This window comes from Myotis brandtii, unplaced genomic scaffold, assembly GCF_000412655.1.
Source record: "Myotis brandtii unplaced genomic scaffold, ASM41265v1 scaffold847, whole genome shotgun sequence".
In the NCBI taxonomy this organism is placed as follows: domain Eukaryota; kingdom Metazoa; phylum Chordata; class Mammalia; order Chiroptera; family Vespertilionidae; genus Myotis; species Myotis brandtii.
Window position 1 is genome coordinate 193,428 of NW_005371441.1, and position 23,866 is coordinate 217,293.

Consider the following 23,866-nt stretch of genomic DNA (forward strand, 5'->3'; position numbering starts at 1 on the left):
ATTTTTATAAAATCTAATAATGTATTTCTGATCATTCCCTTAAGGCAACTTTTCCTCAAACCATTTTTTAAAACTAAAAACCAATATCGATAGAGAGATGGTAGGTAGATAGATAGATGATAGATAGATAGATAGAGATATAGAAATAGATATTTATAAAATAAAGCCTGGAACCAATGTTTACATTTTTATTTTAGTATATTTTATTAAAAAAAGAAAGACATACTTTGATCAACTAATTAGATTTCAAGACCTACTAATGGATTGCAACTTCCAGCTTAAAAACATTGCATGGGGTTCTTGTGTATGTGTAGAGAGATATTTTTCATGTTCGCTATCAAAGTTTAAGGGTATAGATCTCTAAAAAATATGGAATTAAAAGTGGCCTCTGAACTCTTTCTCACCTACATAAATCTGACTGTTAAACACATAAGAAGATGCCTTGATGCCTTAGCCAAACAAGAAGTAGAGGCCACTTTGCCTAAAAGCAAACAACATGGGGCATTTAGAAACATGATCTTACTGGCAGGAGAAGGAAACAGTAGTGAATAGATAAAGTTTAAAGCAATACACTACCTTTAAGATTTTCCCAACGGCCACATAGATCTTCTAACAGGAAGAGTATATGTTTATGAGGCACACCAAGAAATGTCTGCAATTGTTAGAGGGCACCACGGGTTCCCAACAGCCTAAAAGTCATCAGCTCACCAAAGAGAAGGTCCATGTGGATCATCAGGAGTCATCAGTTCCTGCCGCTGGGAAGGATACATCCAAGGACTGCACATCCCAGACCACACCCATCACATTCTCTTACTACCTCATCTTAAAAATTCTTCCTACCTCCTCCATTTATAAATAACTGTATGCTAGTACATAGACCAGCATAGGTTGCAGTCTGCTGTTACAGATGGTGCTGATACTGTGATCTCTAAGCATGTCCTCCGTTGATGGTTATTTTCATTTCTTTTCACAGAGTGAATATCTCTATGGTCAGAGAGAATCCGCAGCAGTAAAAGACACCTGTAAATGATGAGGGAAAGAGGGCCGTGGTCAGAAATTTTCACTGCATCGGATACAGGGCTTTGGAGGCAGGCCAAGAGGACTTTCCTGCCTTCTGCCAGCAGCAAGGCTTCAACTAGACAGTAAAAAACTAAAATTAGAAAGCCTTTTGTGACTTATTCTTAAGAAACCTTATAACCAAATTTATTTGTATTCTTATTTGCCTGGGGCATGCTAATTTATCGGTGACTTGGGTTAAGTACTCTCTATAAATTCTACACTTGACAGCTCAGCTTAATCCTAAAGAATCCAGAAGGATATATATCAAAGTGCAAAGACATCAGTCAGGCATTTCTCTGCATCTTCACTGACTTTGACACACACACAAATGGATTTTCATACATTTTGGAACATGTACCTACATGGATCTCAATAGCTTGGAATCACCCAGGAAAGTAAGTCCCTGGAATGCACCATTCAGAGCAGCAAATATTCCAATGGGGTGGGGGGAATATCCTAGAAATATTTTGTTTGCTACCAATAACACTATTTTCTTAAAATTCTCAAAGTAGTTTACTAAAGGATAAGAAAGAAGGAAAAATATTTTTCAGCTTTAAAAAGAGTCTTATATAAGCAAGGCTCTGCTGATGCCATGTAAAAAAAACAACAACTTGTTTTTATGGCTAAAGGGCAAGAACCAGGGAATGGCTCACACCACCCATCAGCACTTGATCCTTCTGAAGAGCACATTAGTACGGGGAAGAGAGAAGAAACACTGTTTTGGTGATGCCAAAGGAAACGAAGATGTAGTAAACATTGGGGGAGAAACATTATTAATGAATGTCAAAGGTTCACACTTCTCAATTAGCTAAAAGTGGTTATTTTGGGGGGGGCATGCTTTGAAAAGTTACTAAGACCTCACTGAAATCACAGTATGTGTGTGTGGAGTCAAAACTGATCATTAATATGAGATGGTGAAAAGGGTCAAATATGACTCTTTGGTAATGAATTTTGGAAGCATTAGTCATCAGACAAAATCTGGTGAGCAGATACTGCAGCGGTGTCTGTGAGTAGAGAGCTTTTGTATGCCTCAGAATTATAGAAACTCTGAAACAAATTCAGTGTGGCCACTGCAGCCAGACATGGGCAGCATGAGACAGAGAAGCTAGCACTGGATGGGGATCCAGAGATGTGGGACTCAGGGACATCCTGGTTGTGTCACTAACTCCAGTAAACTGAGTAAGTCATTTCATCCAACTGGGTGTCAGTATCCTCATTTATGAAACAAAAGGGTTGCATCATATCCAAGATTCCTTGAACTTTAGAATTTTATGATTCCAAGTTTTTAAGCTGTGGGATACATGCCTTCTAGATTAGAACTGCCCAGCAGAAATATAATGCAAGCCACATATGTAATTTAAAATGTATACTAGCTACATTACGTATGTAAAAAGAAACAGGTAAAATAAGGACATATAATATTTTTACTTAACCTAATATGTCCCAAATACTGCCATTTCAACGTGTCTGAAATCTCGAGTAACCACCCACACTTCAAGTGCTCAACAGCCACATTTAGCTAACGGTTCCTATCTAGCACATTGCACAGTACAAGTCCAGAGAGTAAAGTTCTCAGGAGCTACATTCTCTTCAATGCTCTGAACCACGATTGCAAAGTCTGACTTGTCACCAAAATTACTGGAGGCACTTAAAAAATATTTCTGAGCCCACCTCATTCGTTGGGTACAGGTTGTATCTTAGAAAATCTCACTGGGTGAGTCCGATGTGCAGCCAGTTCATACCAGGCTGCAGGGCAGTGTTTGAAACCCTCTTCACTGACCTAACTGAGCCTTCCTGTTGTCCAGAGGTGGGCGGGATAAGGGAAGCAGTGGTCATGGGGTGAACATCCTCCCCAGGGTCTCTCCAGCAAGTTATCAAGAGGACTACCTTCTATCTGCCGTGTGGGCTGGGAGAATTCAACACTCATCCTGACAGCGGAAGGTGCTTTCAGTTACTGAAGGCAATTTGATTTTTTCAAGTTAGAATGCATTAAAAAACAATGAGCTGATGTTGCAAAACAAAGGAGACTAGATTCCACTCGGCCAGGACTTGTCTAGCTGGTGACTTGATGGAGCTGCAGCTGTAGCTACCCATCTGTTTTTGAGCCTGTTTGTGTAGAATGGTTGCCCTCAATCTGGGACTGATTCTCACTTTCAGATCTCTTCAATTGAGTGGTGACAGAGTAGTTGAGAAAACTTGTCAAAGTGAAGAGTCTTGTAATATTTTCATATTTCTGACATGGAAAAATGGGTAGATGTATTACAAGTCTGCCTTCTAGACTTCCAAAACTATTTAAGCATGGACAAAGGAGGCTACCAGGGAATTTTTAAAAAACTGGTAAGTTGAAATTAGCCAACGTTATATCAAAGGGAAAGAAGTATCAAATGGAAATGAGGATATTTGTGGCCGAACTGGAGAAAAGGTTTAAAAGCATCAGGTGAAAAACAATAGATGAGACCAATATGGTGACATGAGAGAACCCAGCCTTTGTGCTCCCACAATGATCAACAATTAGACAGCTATCCACAAACAGAAATAGCTCCGGGATTCCACTTAAGAAACTTTAGCAGCACAGTGGAACCAAAACCTTGAGAAAAACTGTACAAGAAGAGAATGAAGACAGCGTCATTTTGCCTGCACCCCCCCACCCCCCCCTACCCCCCCGCCAGCTAGCATTGCCCAGTGCCAAGAGGGAACTTCCCAGCAGAAAGAGTTCCCTTCTCCCAGAAAGAATAAGCTTACTCAGCCTTTCTGAACACTACACAAAGGTCCTCTTTTGGTTTCACCCTACCCGGACCTGTAGGGCTGAGACACAGAAATAGCTAGGAATGAGGGGAAAAAGTAGAGGCTACCAATAGCAGCCATGCAATAGAAGCAACTGTAGTTCCTAGTGACCTGATCTGCAGATAACCCTTATGATTCAGTATCTGAAGGCTGCTTACATCTTCTCTAAAACCACCTCTACAAATCCCAGCCCATAGCTTATGATTATATTTAGACTGATACTAAGATTTTATTAAATTTAACGTAATAATAGATTATTTTACATGGACCATTAAAAAAATCACAAAAAGCAAACATCTTTATAGACAAGCTCTCCTAAAAAATTATAAATAAGCTCCTCTATCTGAGTCCCTTTATGCCATGATGGTAAGTGTTCAATGGCTAGAGACAGATTTATGTTCAAATACAATTTATTTGCCCTATAACCTCAGCCAAATTGCTCAGCCTCCCCAAATCTCCATGTTCTGGGAGTGTTTCATGCCCATCTTGTGAGGTTATGAATATGAAACATAAAGAATGTGAAGTGTTGGACACAATGACAGGCAGAATACTAGTAAATGCTCACAGGTAGCTATTAAGATGATCAAAACAAAGGCTATTAAAAGACCTGACTGATAAACATTTATGAGATTTTTCTGGAAATTAAGAAGGCCCTTACGAAAAAACATATTTACTCCTCATAACTATACATAACATTTATTTGGAATACTACAGGAAAATATCCCTAAAATTTCACCCAATATTATCTAACACCCACACACACATGCACGATGCTATTTCACCACCACCTTTCATAGTTTTTTTATTTCTCCAGAGAAAAAGTAGAACACAAAGTTCTTCTCTAAACCACAAATTAGAGGTCATCATCAGTTCATTTGGGAAAATATCCATCAGTGTTTATACACATACAGACCCACACACATACACGCTTCAGTGCATACACAGGGACACACACACACACACACACACACACACACACACACACTCCTATGTATATTTGAAATATAAATTAGTAAAAACCTTGATTTTAGTTAACATAAAAGAATGAGTTGGTAGGGAAGCTCAAGCATTTATGATGACCACAAGACTCATGCCTCTGTCTTACTCTTAACCATCCCTGATGGACTTTTCTGACAAACACATTCCATACTCCCACAAATCATTCTAGCAAAGAAAGAAAAGAGAGAAAAAGAGAGCCGTAGGGAGGGGGAAGGGAGGAAGGAAAACAGGAAGGGGGGAAGGAGAGAGGAAATGGAGGAGGAAAAAAGATTCCATGTGCAGGGCATGTGTGTTTGTTGGGTTGGCAAGCCAGGTCAATTTGGGGAAGCCAATTTTTTGCCCACCCAGAGCTTGCCCAGACTAAGGCTATGTTGCAAAACAAGCAGTGATTTCTCTGCCAGGCATATTATTGGAATGAGTGGTGTCCCAGACCTGACTAATGTTTTCTTCTGGCCCTCTTACTTTCTTAACACAAACATCTGAGGCTGAGGTAGTTTGAAGTGAGCTCCTCAAAGCATCCCAAAATTCCTACTTTTTATTTTTTATTTCCTTGATGTTTACTACTTAGTTCAAGAGCTAATGATTTCTGCTCCACCCAGCACTAACCCTGTGGATTCTAAATGTTTTTGCCTTTCAGAACCATCATTCTAAGCTCAGTTACCTCCATACAGAGTCTAAAATTAGAATGAATGAGCCATGCCAATGCAGCCCCTTATTGGGAGATTCCTCTAGGGCAGGTACTTCATCATTTGAGACAGCCTGATGTCTTGAGAATTCTTGTGACTGAGAGAAGAAATAGTTGTGACTGGCCATTTTGGTTTCATTGATCCTTAGACACAGTAACAATACAAGCTAAGGTTTGAAAGGACTGGTTGTGCCAAGAAAGCTGCATGTAGACAGAATGTAGTTGATTCGCTTAAAGAAACATTCCGTGAGGCACTACTGTGTATTGATACTGATTCCAAGAATGTATAAACACCTAAAATCATGATCATGAAACGTTATAGCTAGACATCTAGTCTGACCTTTTCATTTTACAAATTGATAGACAGAATTAAGGTCTGGAAATTTTAACTTTTCCAAGGTGATGGGCAGAGACTGGAATGAGCTTTGGTTATAGTTCAGTGGAAACTAAGTGCAAGCAAGGAGGTTACACACAATTAGTAAAGACTTAATGATGGGACTTGAAATTCTCATCAACTAAAAAGTCGCACCCCCGGAGAGCAGAACTGCAGCCACCAGAAAAGTGTCTGTTAAAATGTAAGAGACGACTGTCCAGGCTCTGCCAAAGGTGGGATGAACATTGCTTCCGACCTTTGTCTCCATTCATAACTCACCAGGGAGCTTTCTGATTACAAAATTCAAATTCCTAAATGCCCTGAGGTTAGAATTGATTAGAATTGGGTGACAGAGAAGACTATTCTAATTAGCAAAGGCTAATCACTTGAATTAATTGATAAAGTTGAGTTTCTAAAATTATATATTTGAGGACCCTGGATTCATGAAATATATCCCAAGATGGTCAGTAATCCTTATTATTTTTTTTTCTGTGGAACATTATTAAAAATTTTAGTATATATGTAGCTAGTTTATGATGGGGCAAAAACGATGAATTTATTAATAAATAAACACCACTATAACAGAATGTAATAAAACGTAGTTGTAATATATTTAGTCAATAAGAATATAGTAGTATAATCAGCTATCCAAATGGTTTCTAGGAATTTAAATGTTAATAGGTTACCAACTTACTAACACTTTTCTTAAAATAAAAAGTAAAAGGTTTAATATGTGAAGTGAAATATCAGATTTCTTTTTTACCATCTACCACACTCAAAGCAGACCCTTTGTTTTCTCTTAAAGGTACCAGCAAGGGTTACTCTGTTGCTGCCAGGAGATCTGGGTTTGGGATAGCCAGACCGAGATCAGATGACTGTTCTGTGTAAATAAGGGTTCTGAGACTGTGGATTCATGAGACTGGGAATCCAGCAAGAGGAAAACATTCACATCTCTATTATAGGAAAATTATTAACGGTGTTCACTATTTGGAACAAAAGAGAAAAGTAGACAAATTCATGCGTAATCACAACAAATGCTCTACTAAACACTATGTAAAAACAAACTATAGCCTCAATAATACCAGCCAATTTGAGTAGCTTTTGACAAAGGAACAAACATTCTTTCCCAGGACTGTAAGTTCTATGTCAAGTAATATAATGCAGAACAGAGACTGGAACATTTCATGAAACAGAAGAACTTTCAGGACTTATTTTTTTTCTGAAAGGAAGATATGCCAGGAAAATCTTTATACAATGAAATAGTCTATCTTCATTATGTCTGAAGTCATGGAAAACACCCAAATTTTGCCCTAGTTTTTTCCCTTTACTTGGAGGCAGATTATAACGTAGTCTACATGTCAGTGAAAATATATGTGTGGAACACAACTCCTCTTGGAGACAGTGGGGGAGTGCCTGATATTTAGAGAGCCATATACATTGCTGTTTAAGAAACAGTTTTAAATATCATCATCATCAATTAAATACACACAATGCCGGACTGGGTTCATTGCTTCCTCAAAGAAGAGACAATTGTGTCAGTGGATTTTTATATGATAACTAGAGGCCCGGTGCACAAATTCATGCAGGGGTGGGGTCCCTCGGCCTGGCCGGTGATCGGGGCTGATTGGAGCCAGGGGAGGTTGGCCAGGGGGAGGGGACGAGGGAGGTTGGCCGGCCACAGGAGGTTGGCTGTGGGAGTGCAGGGGGCAGCTCCTGTGTTGAGCATTTGCTCCCTGGTGGTCAGTGCGCGTCATAGCAATCAGTCTACCGGTCGTTTGGTCGTTCAGTCACTTAGGCTTTTATATATATAGAAGATGGGCTAATGAGGGTCCTGTTTAATCCCTGGAATGAATAGAAGTTCAAGACCCTGAAAGTTCTAAATGTGATTTTCAGATTGGCTTACCTAGAGTTCTCTGGAGTAAGCTTTTGTGATGTGAAAACAAAAGATAACAGTTCCTTTATCAAGAGAATGAGTTTTGACATAATTATGCTTCTTTAAATGAAGTTTATTGCTATAGGAGTTACAGAGTAGATGGTTTCCACTCTGTGAGTAAGTAAGTAGGTCCTGGAATAATGTAGATCGATACTACATTGAACTTCTTACAATTTCTCAACCATATCCTCTTGAACAGTTTTGATTAAGGCATTTGAATTGGCCTGATCACTTTCCAATTTTCTTATTATTTTATTCCTTTATGACACATAAATCACTTTGATTAAAAACATTCATCTACCCTGGCTGGTTTGGCTTAGTGGATAAAGCGTCGGCCTGCAGACTGAAGGGTCCCAGGTTCGATTTTGGTCAAGGGCACATGCCTGGGTTGTGGGCTCAATCCCCAGTAGGGGGCATGCAGGAGGCAGCCAGTCGATGATTTTTCTCTCATCATTGATGTTTCTATCTCTCTCTCCCTCTCCTTTCCTCTCTGAAATCAATAAAAATATATTTTCAAAAAACACATTCATCTGCATATTCAAGAGGCTTAAAGAACCCAAGTAGATAAACCTTCTGCATGAAATTCTCCTCCTTGGCTTTCTGTGTTTGTATACTCTCATGGGTTCCCTTACACCTTTATGACTATTCTTCTCTTGTATACTTTTCTTTTTCAATCCTTTTCTTCTCAGTGAGTGTGTTTTAAAATCCCATGCAGCTCTTATCTTTCTATACTGCATACTCTCACATAGAAATTCTATCCATTTTCATAGACTATCAGTAAAGAAGTTCTCAAATCTTGTAACACGGCTTCTGTATTGCCATTGCCTGGCTAAATACCTCTTCTTGCATATTTTACTGGCCTCCTAAGTGCAGAATAGAGATTCTTTTTCTGTTGTTCCATATTCCTATAATAGCATTAACGCTAAGATGGGCAACAGGTAACCTAAGACCTCAGTTACCTTTGACTTTCCTTCACTTTACTCAGTTGCTAAGTCCTCCCAATTCTATTGACACTTCCTCCCCTTCCTATTCATTTCCCCTGCTACTTCCCTAGTTCAGTTTTTTATTATTTTCTCACCAGATTGGATCTAACAGCAATAACTGGCTTTCACGATCCTGTTCTCCTCTCCCTTTAATTCATCCAAAATGTACTAGTCAGATTAATATTCCTCAAGCATCTCTCTGATGATTTCACTCCTTGTTAGAGCAACAGAATGACAGTTTACCATGGCTCAAAAAAATAAAATCATATTTTGTTAGCAGAACATTTTTTTCTAAAGTGTATTTATCACTTCCCTTCGCCAGCCCCAAATTCCAGTTGTGAAAAAATGTGTATACTTTTTCAATTGAAATAAACTATGAAGTACAAAGAAAGAGAAACAAAATGGGGAAAAGGATCATCACTTGTGGGTGGGTGCATGTTTTCTGACAGCTTGTAAGTGTTCTAAGATTTAATATTATGTAAGTTCTTGGAAGGGTGGGGTGGCCACATCAGCTACAGGGGCCATGGACACGTGGTCATGGAATATGGCGAGCAGATGGACAGGGCTGGGTGGAGGAGACCCACCCTGGACTTTTTCAACCAGTTACAGGCAAGAAGGCAAATGACTACATCTCCTGAACAGGAGCGTGTTACTAGTAAATGGATACAGATGAACAGAGCTTCTAGCACAGGGCACGTGAGATAAATATAACTAAGATTAGAGCACACATTTCTGAAACACTCCGTTTTGCTATTTGGAACCACCGAGGAGCTTGTACTTCCAGATTAACCTGGTCAAGGATATTTGGGCAAGCCCTCAGAGGTCCAGAGACCCTTGAAAATAGCAAACTGAAGAATCTTGATTAACTGGCAAAAAGCTGTTTTTATACTAAACATGCTGCTGCCTGTACAGTGCTTTGCTGAAAAATGGAAAAAACTTTCTATTCATCTACAGCTTTCTATCCCTACTTATTGTAAATGGAATAAGCTACCTGGATTTTGCAAATCAGATAACAAAAATTCTGCAAATGCTGGTTAGGAATGGGCCAAATTGTTTAGCTAAACCCTCTTATCTCTGTACTTATGCCAAAAGTAATCTTTGGTTTATTCTATGAATTATAATGAACTCTGAATTCACAGGATCTGAACTTAAAATGTTTTCCTATGAAAAGATGCACGTTAATTAAAGATAAATGGAGCAAAAAAAGGAAGGCTAATCAGGACACCAAACAAAGGTGTGAAGAATAACAAAACTCTTGCTACATTAAAGAACGAGTGAAGTTTATTCTCTGTGGTTGCAGTGTTTCTCTTACCTGACAGAATCAATGCACAGGTCTCCCCTGTTTTCCAAAACTTTTCATTATGCCCCTTTGCTTTTACAAAAAAATGTACATTAGTATGGTAATTGCCTTTTTAATAAAAGCAGAAATCTTTATATTTCATTTATTTAGTGAGAATGAGTACAACAAGAGTCTTCCCTAAAAGTGAAGTGCGTAATGTAAACTTTCAGAAAGCGGGGTACTCTGCTTTATGCCATTTTGTCTTATGAAAGGTTTCATAGGAACCTTTCCTTTTGGATAGTGGGGGGAACCTATAATGGTAAACTTTCTGTTGCAGTTGGTAAAGAGGTAATCTTACTAGTTGTAGCAAATTTCACAATGTTCTCCAAAACTGCCAAGGGTGTTACTGAATGCAGGAATAAAAAAATCTAAAGAGCCCTAGCTGGTATGGCTCAGTGGATAGAGCGTCAGCCTGTGGATGGAAGGGTCCCGGGTTCAAATCCTGTCAAGGGCACATGACTAGGTTGCGTGCAGGAGGCAGCCGATCAATGATTCTCATCGTTGATGTTTCTATCTCTCTCTCCCTCTCCCTTCCTCCCTGAAATCAATAAAAATATATAAAAAGTCTAAAGAAATCAGAGCAGACTTAACTTATATTCAATGTCCTCAGAGCCATTTCAACAAAACAAAACAAAAACAAATCACGCAGAACATTTTTGCTTGCTAATAGTCATTAAGAAGTAAAACCATTTTACTGTGATATATCTGAAATCTCATTACTTCATCAAAACATAATTTTTCTAAATCTTCAGCCTCTATTTGACCTCAAGACTCTATGCAATCATTAGTAATACCAATGCTTTTCAGCTTATCCAGATTAATTCTGCAAATAGGGCCTTATAATTTTAAATGATGAATAATGATGCCATTATAAAATTTAGCCAAAGTAAATGCTGCACAAAGCAACTTTTCTTCTACATGTTTTCCTCATATATGTGAGGTACTGTAGCATGGCAGTGAGAAGTGGGGTTTCTGGAGTTAGATTATTTAGAATTGTGTACCAACTCTATCATTTATCAGCTGTGTGATACTGAGCAAATGTTTATTATCTGTGCCTCAGTTTCCTTATCTGTAAAATAAGGGTAATGACAGTACTTACAACTCAAGGTTATTGCATTTTAAAAAGGTGAAAGTACACATGGGCAATATCAGTAAACACTAGCTATTCTCATTATAGTCATAAATATTAATATATGTGTATCATAGAGTCATTAATATTTTTTTGCAACAAAGACTATAAACTTAGCCTAAAATACACAGTCAGATATTTTGAGCACAATATAATTTTTTCTCAGTAAAACATGAAAGCACATAGAACAGCTCACAGGTCACTCAGTAGGTGGCAATATAGTATTAGTTTTAAAATAATGCTTCTTTATTTTTTTGGTAATCTTCACCCGAAGATATTATTTCCATTGATCATTTTAAAGAGTGGAAAGTTGGGGGGGAGGAGAGGAGAGGAGAAGATGAGGAATTATCAAGTGGAAAGGCAGATGGAAATTCAGAGGGGGAGGAGAGGAGAGATGAGAGAGACACATCGATTGGTTGCCTCTTGCATGAGCCCCAACCAGACTGGGGATTGAACATGCAACCCAGGTACATGTCCTTGACTAGGAATCAAACCCATGACCCTTCGGTCCACAGGCCAACACTGTAATCACTGAACTACATGGGCCAGAGCAATGCTTTCTTATTTTTAATGCTATTTTTTAGAAGCTACAACTAACCATTACATTCAGATGAGCAAGACTTTCCTAAAATTAACTCTATCACATTATTTAGCATCTTATAAGCTTGAATATTATTCTTTCATTCAACAGTTTAGATTATGTCTCAGTCATTGCAAACCTTTTCAACAGGAATGTATTTTCTGTTAATATACTGCAAGATACATAGTTTTAGATTTTTCTTCTATAAAACAGATTTATTTATTAAGTATAACAAAAATAAAATTGTTCCTGGATTCCAAAGGAGTTGACATCTCAATACAAATGTGCAGCAGGGAAATTCACATGCTGAACATATTCTGAGAGAGATGTTTATGACTGACTGAACACACGGAAGAGAAGAAAACATCATCAGCAAAGAGAGCCTTACTCTCTGAATTCAATTTATGAAACTCAGGTAGTGTGTGAATTGAGAGAGCAACAGAAAGTGGAATTGTTTGTGAATAACTTCAAATGGAAGGAAGAAGTAGAATCCTTTATCTTTCAGAACATGATTTGGCTTTAATTCTGCTGGAAGGTAGCAAAGGGGTGGTAGGCTGACTAGCAGTGGTGATAGCTCTCATGCTTGTCTTATTCCTAATCTCAGAAGGAGAGCTCTCAATATTTCCATGGCGTCTGCTGTTGGTGTTTTGTAGCTATCTCCTGTCAGATTAAAGAAAAATTCTCTTCTATTCTTAGTTTGCCAAAAGATATATTTTAATCACAAACAAGTGCTGACTTTAATCAACTGCTTTAAAAGATGATCATTTAACTTTTCCCCTTTATTCTGTCAATGTGGTAAATTCTACTAATTGATTTTCTAATGTTAAATGAACATTGCATTATTACAACAAACTCAACTGATTTGCAACATCTTATCATTTGTGCATATTGTTTGGTGAGCTGACAGTAAGAATTTTGGTGTATATGTTCATTGAGATTGCCCAGAAACTTTTCCCTCATAATTTCCTGTTTATGTTTTGATATGATATGAAGGTTATGCTGGCCTCATAAATTAAGTTCGATAGTGTTGCCTGTTTCTGTTTTCTGAAAAGGCGAGATATTTATTCCTTAAACATTTGCTAGAATTAAATAGTTAAACTATCTGTACATGTAGTGGAAGGTTTTAAATTAGAGATTCAACTATTTTTAGTTGTTATGAGATATTCATAATTTCTGGGTTTTTATTGTGGTCCAAATTTCAGCAGGCTGAATTTTTGTATTATTTTTATCCTAGTAAGCTTATAGAACATAGGTGACAAAAAGCATACATTTATTAGATATATAAGTATTGCTGAAATCTATGTGGATAAGAACTATATTTAATGGTAGTTCTTTCTATTTCTTGGTTACTTTGAGTTTACCTTATTAAAATGAACTGCTTTGGGGCACAATTTTCAAAAGCATAATTGTGGTACTAAAAAGACTGAGAATACAGTTTGTTTTGAGTTAAAATGAAAAGATGCAGTGGCATTCCTAGTATACTTAACACCTGAAAGGAACAATTTTTAACACCTTTTCCTCTAGATGACAAAAGTATCTTCAGTAATGATGATGAAATGAAACAAATAATTATTATGTCCAGAAAGGAAATGCAGACAGTGACAATTTTCATTTATTAAATTTTGCATGTCAAATAATGCTAGTAAAAAATTAGTAAAAACAATAAAAGCAAAGTTTTAAAATTTTTAAGTACATTAACATATTTTTAGAAAAATATATATACCTACATGTTGATTTTTCCAGGGTGATGAATAATCCCATTGCAGTTTCTGGCTTTGAGCCTTCACTTCTTCAAATTTGTCAATGGCTTTGTCAAACTGATCTTCACATATTCATGGTGGATAGAATCAGGATAGTGAGATGTGTCAATCTATCTTCACTCATAGTTGATTGAAGGACACTTTATTTTCATTTCAAATGTTTCTTTCACATGAAAAAAAAACCAGATACACAAATGGTTAGGAAAGCTTTAAAATAAAAATGTTTATCAGGAATTCATAAAAATCCCATTTAACTGTGAATTCCAGAAATAACAGTAGCATCCTTGTCTTTGCTCTTTGCAATCAGTTCTGGTTAGCTTTCAAATGTTTCTGCAATTGAAACTTTTCCCCTAAAATACTTTCACCAGAAAATTTATCATAAATATCTATTATATTTGGTAAAATTCACCAAAGCTTATAAATGGTTGTATATTATTTGAGCTTGCTTCAGGCTCAGTTCATATTTCTAACCCCTGTTGTACTATGGAATCCTGTGTTTCAATATAGATTCAAAATAAACAATTTGAGCACAGTGATTGTGAAAATGAAGAAACAGAACTTGGCTGCTTATTCTTGAAATAAACATGTGTAGCTGAGTCCAGTGCAGGGGAGTTAGAGTTACTTCCATGTAGAATGCAATGTTTATTATAGGGGTGGGAGTGGCTGGGGAGGGGTTGATGGGGGACAGAGTTACTTCCATGTAGAATGCAATGTTTATTAAAGAATAAGCAATAGGGGTGGGAGTGGCTGGGGAGGGGTTGATGGGGGAAAAAGGAGACGTATGTAATACTTTAAACAATAAAAAAAGAAATTTAAAAAAAGAATAAGCAATAAAAAACATGGTCATTTTTAGCTTACATATAGTATATTATTAAATTTCAGGCCCGGCCAGCGTGGCTCAGTGGTTAAGCGCCAACTTATGAACCAGGAGGTCAAGGTTCAGTTCAGTTCTTGGACAGGGCACATGCTCAGGTTGATTTATTTCTGAAAATATTCATAAAAAATACAAATTACATTCCCTTTTGCTCCTTCACTAGGCGTGGTTAAATTATACTGTGCTTCATTTTTGCTTATCTGCCGTCACTGGCAGTGAGTAATACAACTTACTCTGATGTAATGGAGTGGACAACAAACTGATATATCAAGATTAAAATTTTGGTAAGGCGCACAAACCTCTGAAGTACCGTTTGAGGTACGCCTGGCCTTATCTGACACTTTCAGCACCCTATCACAAACTGAAGGGTGGTAACTGCTCAGTACATGCACATCCTCCCAGGTCTGGAAAGGAAATACCTGGGAAATTTAATTAAAGTTTAAGTGAATCATAATATGAATCCCAATAGACTGCAGCAAATATTAAATTTCTGGTTTGCAGCTTAAAAAATAACTTAAGATACGGTAAAATTCCACTATTGTAAGAATATAGTATTGCATCAATTGTAGTAAGTAAAAGAACTGGAAAAACAGCATTAAATATTTTTGTGGGGTTTAAACTAGCCAAAATGACTACACCTTTTAAGGTGTTTATAAGGTGTTTTTTATGCTTCATTGACAAATTTGGCTGAAAGAACCAAACTAGTCTGTCTTAACAGTCACAAAAATAAATGGAATGCCCATTTGCTTCCTGTTTGGTTCTGTTGATGGACTAATGTTCCCTCCTGCGATAGCCATTGAGGATGTTTATATTCTTGACCCCTCACAGGGAAGCAGGAAGGAATCTGAACTCTGAGGACTTGATGTACTTTTGGCTTTGATGTGCTGCTCTGGCCTCTGTGGTGGAAGTGAGCATGCAGAGGGACAGACCTGAACTTGTACTGAAAGCAGCAAAAACGACAACCAAGAGTCTGATGTTTAGCAGTGTGTCTCTAAATCAACTGGTATAAGAACATACTTTCTGTAGCAACATACATAATGGTTTCAACTGCCCTCAAAATTAGGCAGATAAAATATACAAAAGAAACAAGGCATTTTCTTAAAAATATGTAAAATAGCCAATGAGGTAGGAAGTATGTACCAATAATGGGCCTACTGACAACAAATTGAAATATTTACCAGGAGCATTTTGGAGTCAAGTATTCCACTAAAGGGGAATCAAAATATTTAATGGGGGATAGTGGGGAGCAGCAGGCGTTTGTATTTTTTTAAATCACCAGGTATACTTCTGACATGAAACCAGCATTATGGGCCATGGCTTTGGACACCATTAATTGCTTAATTTAATGCAGTATAACAGCATGCTTTAGAGCAGGGGTCCTCAAACTTTTTAAACAGGGGGCCAGTTCACTGTCCCTCGGACCGTTGGAGGGCCGGACTATAGTTTAAAAAAAAACTATGAACAAATTCCTATGCACACTGCACATATCTTATTTTGAAGTAAAAAAAACAAAACGGGAACAAATACAATATTTGTATTTGCATGTGGCCCGCGGGCTGTAGTTTGAGGACCCCTGCTTTAGAGTATGGGTTTTGGAGATAAACAAGTTTGGATCAATTTCCAACTCTGCCCCTTTACTAGCTTCATAAGCATCAGTAAATTACTTAATCTCTCTGTATCTCATATATTCAACATCTAATGTATATTTGTTGAGTGCTAGGCTGTGTTCTAGACATATAACAGTGAACAAAATAAATGAAAATTCCTGCCCTTGACTGTCAAACTACAGCAGGAAGGCTGGTGAGGGTTGGAGGGCGGGACGGGGGGTAAGAGATCAACCGAAGGACTTGTATGCATGCATATAAGCATAACCAATGGACATAAGACACTGGGGGGTAGGAGAGGCCAGGGGAATGTCAAAGGGGGGGGGGGGGGGGACATATGCAATACTCTTTGTAATACTTTAAGCAATAAAACAAATTTTTTTAAAAAAAAAAAGAAAATTCCTGCCCTTGTGCCATTTACACTCTAGAGTAAGGATAGTGACAAATGACAATATAATGTGAGTGTGTGAGTGTGTGTGAGTGTGTGTGTGTGTGCGACAATATAATGTGTGTGTGAGTGTGTGTGTGTGTGTGTGTGTGTGTGTGTAATATAACAACACAGGGGAAATCTGGGATGAGGGGGGAATTGAGAGAAATGTCTGTATTGGATCTTCCAACCTCATAAACTTGTAAAGATTTAACAGAGTTCATATGTAAGGTGCTTGGAACAGTGGCTGGCACATGTTCAGTAAGTGCTATCTGCCATTCTCTTATTGTACCAATGAGGGAATTAATATCCAGAGAGATGGAAGAATCTTCCCAGGTACATCTAAGAGAGGAGGCAAATCAGGCTCAGGGCTATTCCTACCTGCCCCTTCTCAACTCACTCCTAGAAGAATTTCAATATGGCGCTAGAAGACAAAGACTAAAACAATGGAACCAGAGCTTGCCTCTTGACACAGATACCTGTATCTGAATGTAGTTCTTGTTGGTGCCGTACATCAGAAGCAAATATTGCTAAATGCAACTTTTGTCATCCCTGAGGACATGGATAAAATAAAGGGCTAAAAGAACACAACCTGCCTATAACTCAGGCCAACTCCTTAAGCAACTTTGTATTAAAATAGTCTTATGAGGGGCTATCTACTGGTCTCCATTTATACCATAAATAGGCAAACAATGGCTAAGGAAGACTGTAAAAGAACACTATAAAATGCATTTTTGACACAACTTAATACACTACTACTACTAATTATTATTATTATTTTTAATCTCCCTTAATGCAATAGTACTATCTTGTGAATAAAGAACATATGATAATTTCTTGAAATATATTTGGGCCCAAGCAGTATTTTAAAACATTTTTATTGTCAAATGGAACTTAGAAAACTTACAGGAGACCAGAAATTAGAAAAGCATTAATTGAAGACATCTTCTTGAGAAACTTATTGGGATAAAGTATCTGAGTCAAAGTCCAATGAGATGTCCAAACAATCCTTCTAACTATTAGAATGACTAATATTTGTTTGGGTTATGAGATAACTATAAGGGTTAAGACCATATAATGCGAATGAGTGAAAATTTATTCCCATGACCCTCAAAACTAAAAACAATTAAATTTGACATTGAGTAAAGGAAAGAGGAGCAACTAATTTAAACATGTTGCAGAACATTCTAGAACCTATGTGAAAAACATAACTTGCTCTGTTAGTGTCATGCCTTTTGATAACACAGCAAAATCATTTATCTTTATCATGAAAGCATATGAAGCAGAAAAGAAAAAGACAACCCAGTAACTCTGGTTGTAGCATAAGAGATTAAATTGACAGGGGAAAAAATGGGGAAAAGGAAATCATTAAGGCAGTGGCTAATAATCTGGGGAACAAAGATAAGTGAAACTTGATGTAAACAGTGAGAAAGTTGCTCCATACCTAGAAGGGCTTTAGTTTACATGTAATTCATTTCTCTATGAATTTTTCCTCTGATTCAGGATATGAGTTAGCATAAGTTACTTCAACTCTGCATGCAATTAATTTATTAGAACATTTATATGCAGCCTGGCCAGTGTGGCTCAGTGGCTGAGCATCAACCTATGAACTAGGAGGACACGATTCGATTCCCAATCAGGGCACATGCCCAGGTTGCAGGCTCAATCCTCAGTAGGGGGCATGCAGGAGGCAGCTGATCAATGATTCTATCACATCATGATGTTTCTATCCCTCTATCTCTCCTTCCTCTCTCTCTGAAATCAATAAAAAAAATCTTTAAAAAAATTTATGTGCAAAGCATTTAAATATACATCAACAATAAGTGTGGGTAAGTATATGGAGAAAAGGGATCTCTTATGCACTGTTGGGTTGGACTGTAAATTGGTGCAGCCACTATGGAAAACAGTATGGAGGTTCCTCAAAAAATTAAAAATAGATTATATGACCCAGGAACTCCACTTCTGGGTATTTATCTGAAGAAATCCAAAACACTAATTTGAAAAGATATGTGTACCTCTATGTTCATTGTAGCATTACTCATAATAACCAAGATATAAAAGCAGCTTAAGTGTCCATTGATAGACAAATGGATACAGAAGATGTGGTTCATATATACAATAGAATATTACTTGGCCATATAAAATAATTAAATCTTACCATTTGCAACAGCATGGATGGACCTAGAGGGTATTATGCTAAGTAAAATAAGTCAGTCAGAGAAAGACAAATACCATATGATTTCACTCATATGTGGAATCAAAAGAACAAAATAAATGAACAAACAAAACAGAAACAGATTCATAGTACAGAGAACAGATTGATGGTTGCCAGAAGGGAGGGTGCTTGGGGGGCTGGGTGAAAACGGTGAAGGGATTAAGCAGTACAAATTGGTAGTTACAAAGCAGTCACAGGGATGTAAAGTACAGCATAAGGGAATATAGTCAACAATATTAAAATGACTTATACATGATGCCAGGTGGATACTTGAAATATCTAGGGGTTCACTTTATAAAGTATATGCTTGTCTACCCACTATGATGTACACATGAAATTAATACAAAATAATATTAATTGTAAACTGTAATTGAAAAATAAAATGTAAATTTAAAATAAAATCTGTGTTACGACCTTAGTGATCTCAGGCTGAGAGTGACTTTAGAGATTATCTAGTTCAAGCCTTGATTTTGCAGAAGAAATGACAGAACTGAGAGGAAATGTGTGGAATTCCAGGGATTACGTGGTTAGTAATAAGAGGACAACTTTTTTTTTTTTAAGAACAGTTCATTGATATTTAGAGAGAGAGGAAAAGAGAGAGAGAGAGAGAACAGAAACATCGATGTGAGAAACAACGATCCCCTGCCTCCTGCACCAGGAATCGAACCAGCAACCTTTTGGTGCACAGCATGATGCCCAACCAACTAAGCTACACCGGCCAAGACACGACAATATTCTTTATTTTTTCAGCTTTGATGCACATAATACATCAATGGAGAATGCAGCTAGGCCTTGAAAGATAAAAGGGATTTGACAGAAAAGTAAAGCACATAGCTGCTGCCCTCAGGGTTCACTCCCCAGTGGGAGAGAAAGACAGCAACCAATTAAAACACAGAATCCTAGTAGATTACCTCTAAGCAAGGTGCAGGGAATACACAGAGGAGGTGCATTAGTCTGCATGGGCTGCCATAACAAAATACTGCAGACTGCACGGTTTGACCAACAGAAGTGCATTCTCTCAGTTCTGGAGCTCAGGAAATTCAGGAGCAAGATGCCAGCAGATTAGGTCCCTGGTGAGAACTCTTTTCCTGGTGTCTCTTCTTATAAGGCTCCCACTCTCAGGACCTCAAGTAACCCTAATTACCTCCCAAAGGTTCCATCTCCAAATACTATCACATTGGAGGCTAGGGCTTCTACATAATTTCAGGGAACACAGACATTCAGTGCGTAACAGGAGAAAAGTGTTCACTCCGCCTACAGTACAGGAGCGTATTGCAGACGAAGTGACTCCTGAGCTTGGTCTCAAAGCAGGCGTAGGAGCTCACCAGTGGAGGGGCAGTGGGAGCACACCTTGTAGAGAGAACAGCAGGAACAAAATGCAGGAGGAGGGATGAATGGTGAGCATTTCAGCATAGATAGAATAAGGAGTGCCTGTAGGGAAAAAGTAATTTGAGACCAGATTATAAGAAGTCCCCAAGCATGAGACTGAGGAGCTTAAAATCTCTTCATATGGGCAGTGGGAAGTTGGTAAAATTGTGTGTGTGCTATAATAAAGTCTGTTGTATGGATAACAGTAATACAAGTTTAATATTTGAAAACTGAAATTAAAAAATTTAATGTTGAAATCATTAAAAGTTACAGGAAGATTGCAAGAATAGTACAAAGAACTCCTGTATACTCTTTACCCAAATTTACCAATTATTACTATTTTGCCACTTTTGTTTCATTATTATTTTTCTTTCTTTGTATAACATATATATTATTTAGACATATGGAAATAGACATATAGATATGCATGTGTGTGTATGTACACATACACAAATATATACACACATGTATACATATACATATATATACACACACACACACACACATATTTTTTCCTGAAGGATAAACCCATCTTCCATTTGTCTTTCTATCTCCTGGATGAGCCCTGAACACGGCAGACACTTAATAAGATTGAAGACTAACAACCATGTCAGAGTAGCTTACGCAAAAGGCCAGGGGTGGCCAAATTTCCTTCTGGGAAGATGAGCGGCAGGAAGACTCTGGGGATTTCCCAGCAGAATTGAGGAGCCTTTGAGTCAGAAAACCAGAGCAGCTCCTCCCCTGCTGCTGAGAATCAGCCAAACAAGTATTAACAGGGTGCCAGAAGCACATAACTCTTTGTACCAGGTCCACAATCCCTCATCCAGAATTTCCAAATCCAAAAACACTCTGAAAGTATGTTTGTATCTCATTTGGTAGCAAAACCTGCCCGGAAATGATCCTGAGCCTTTTGATGGTGTTTGTTTATCTCACTCTCTGAATTTTCATACATTTCACTGCATGACTATTAATGTGTTTGATAACAAGAACTCACTGGGGATAATAATTAATTCAGGGTATATCACGCCTGTATCCCTTTTCTAAAATCTGAATTTCAAATTCATGGGACTGTAAAGATTTCAAATAAGGAAATATGGAAGTGTATTTAAAAAGTGGGGGTAAATACTTTGCAACTTAGACTGGGGCCTTTAATGAACATTTCTCCCATGAAAATGTGAGTGGAGCTCAAAGAAGACTCCACAGGCTTTGGCACCCTGTATCTGGAACTACTCAAGGGGGCCTTCATTTCACCTGTTTTGACTCATGCTCCTCATTTATGCATCTTTGATTCTTTGCTTGATTCTGTCCCTCAGCAACCACTACAGGCCTGGCTCACCATTCAATTTAAAGCCTTCACTCTTCTTCAGGATATGGTTTTTGCTATTTGATCTCTGGCCTTCCTGAACCATACTTCCACTAAGAAAAGGGCTTACCAGCTCCTCTCTCCCATCAGCCCTGCTCCACCCTCACTGAGCTGTGCCATATGGGACTTATCACCTGCATCTGTCGCCTGCTGTCCTGACTGGAACACTGGGAGGTGGGATGTGTGTGCAAAACCGAATCAGACCACCCAGCCATTCAACCATCCAGTTGGTCACTTGTTGGGTCATTTATTCATTTAAGAAATATATACTAAAATGTCTACAAGTGCCAGGTGCTTTTCTAAGTACCTAAAGTACAGCAATAAGCAGACATATTTGATGTCATCATTTAATTAACAATCTAACAAGGGAAACAGATATTAAATAAATAATTAAAATTGTAGTACCTGCTACAAATGGGGATACAGAGTATGATGAAAGGGTATAAGGAGGAGAAAGGGTCCTAATTGGCCATAGAGGCTCAAGAAAGTCTTCCCTGAGGAAGTGACTTTTGAGTTAAGGTGAGAAAAATGAGTAGGAGGTAGCTGGGGAGCAAGGTGAAAAGGGAGAGGGGGGCAGGGAGTATAGAGGTGAGGGAGGATGGAGATGGGGAGAATTTCAGGCAAAGCAAACTACATAATAAGGACCCAAGGCAGGAAAGAACTTGGCCAAAATGTGGAAGTGAAAGCCATAACAGAGAGAGAGAGAGAGAATCTTTGTAACAGCATGGAGGGACCTGGAGAGTAATGCTAAGTGAAATAAGCCAGTCAGAGAAAGACAAGTATCACATGATCTCACTCATATGTGGAATCTAATGAACAAAATAAACTGACAAAATAGAAACAGATTCACAGATACAAAGAACAGACTGATAGCTGTCTGTCTGGAGGGATGAAGGTTGGGGCCAGGGTGAAAAAGGTGAAGGGATTAAGCAAAAAAAACAAACAAACACATAGACACAGACAACAGTATGGTGATCATAAGAGGGAAAGGGGAGTGGGGGAAGTAGAAGACGGTATTGGGGGGGGGATAAATGGTGATACAAGAAGACTTAATTGGGGTGGTGAACACACAATGTAATATACAGATGATGTATTATAGAATTGTACACCTGAAACCTATATAATTTTATTTACCAAAGTCACCCCAATAAATTCAATTAAAAGAAAGAGTTAATGTATGAAGAACTGAATTAAATAGTTCTTCCCTCTTAGGACACATAGACATCTGATAAAAGAGGTAACACAGAAGCACACCAAATGGGCATGACCTTGGGCAGGACTGGATCTCCCCGCTCCTGAAACAGTGGGTTACACAGCCTCGCTCCACATGGGTCAGGCCAGGGCTTCCAGAAAGGACTGCCATCTCCAGGAAGAACAAAAAATCAAGGCTCCTTTCCAGGTGGATCCCCAGGATAGCCTTTCACTTCCAACGGATGAGCCTACCCCCAAAAATGTTTCTCTCTCCCCACCCCCGCCCCCTGTTCATACATACACTCACTCCAAAACCTCTCAGCCTGACTCCTTCAGGAGTCCAACCAGCATTCCACAATCAAAGAATGCTCCATCTCTTAGGACTTTCCTCCCTATTTTGTTTGTTTGTTTGTTTGAATAGTGTGTGAATAAAAATCACAGTTGAAATGATTTCATCTTTAACTCTGATGTTCATAAATGTTCATCATTTAAACTCTTAAGATGGCCATGGAGTTTGCATTAGGAATCATAATCATGTGTTATCATATATAAATGACTTCACTCAGAGCAGAATTTACTCTGGCTTACTTCCATACTCCAAGACTTTTATGCTGCCGGCAGTGATTAGGAACACTGCTGGAATTCATTCTTGAACAGAACTTTTCCTGAACTGAAACTCTATACTAAAAAGCAGTGAAGAAAACTTGTTACCATTCATTTGTTTTGGACTTAGATTCAAAGGGTGGGAGGAATGGGGGAAGGACAATAGTTCTTTGACACTAGCAATAGTAAGTTAGTAGAAGGCCAAAACTCTTTTCATTAGACTTAATAGCCTGAGGCAGAATAGTCAGGAAAACAATTATGCAAAGTAAGTCTTTAGCAGGAGCGAAAAGATAAGATAAATATACTCTTCAAGCATATTAAGCCATTGCTAAATATTATACTTGATCCCTCGAAGTTATAAAAATTCCCAGCTCCTCACTACTTGTAAAAGTTTACTAAAAAGAGTGGTAAAAGTATATATTCAGAAGCTAAAGGAACTGGTACATTTGAAGTTGGGCTTTTTTCTTTCATTTTGATGTTTGTATGAAAATAATATTCAATATGAAAGGAAATGAGTACCACTAAGGACTATTTTGTATTTCAAAAATAGCAACAGATGCCTAAATGTACAACTTGCAACTTACTATTCAAACATAA

At 38.0% G+C, this 23,866-nt stretch overlaps 1 long non-coding RNA gene across 2 annotated transcripts; it reads right to left on the reverse strand.

Annotated features, from left to right (window-relative positions):
- Window positions 1-299: 299 nt before the first annotated feature.
- Window positions 300-20,175, reverse strand: LOC106724499. Of its 2 annotated transcripts, none has more exons than XR_001360312.1 (3): window positions 20,070-20,175; window positions 13,592-13,787; window positions 300-1,020 (listed from the first exon to the last, which is right to left on the reverse strand). It is a non-coding gene; the product is annotated as an uncharacterized LOC106724499 (long non-coding RNA). The 2 variants fall into 2 exon arrangements; XR_001360313.1 differs by lacking the exon at window positions 300-1,020 and adding an exon at window positions 10,126-10,188.
- Between the last annotated feature and the right edge of the window lie 3,691 nt (window positions 20,176-23,866).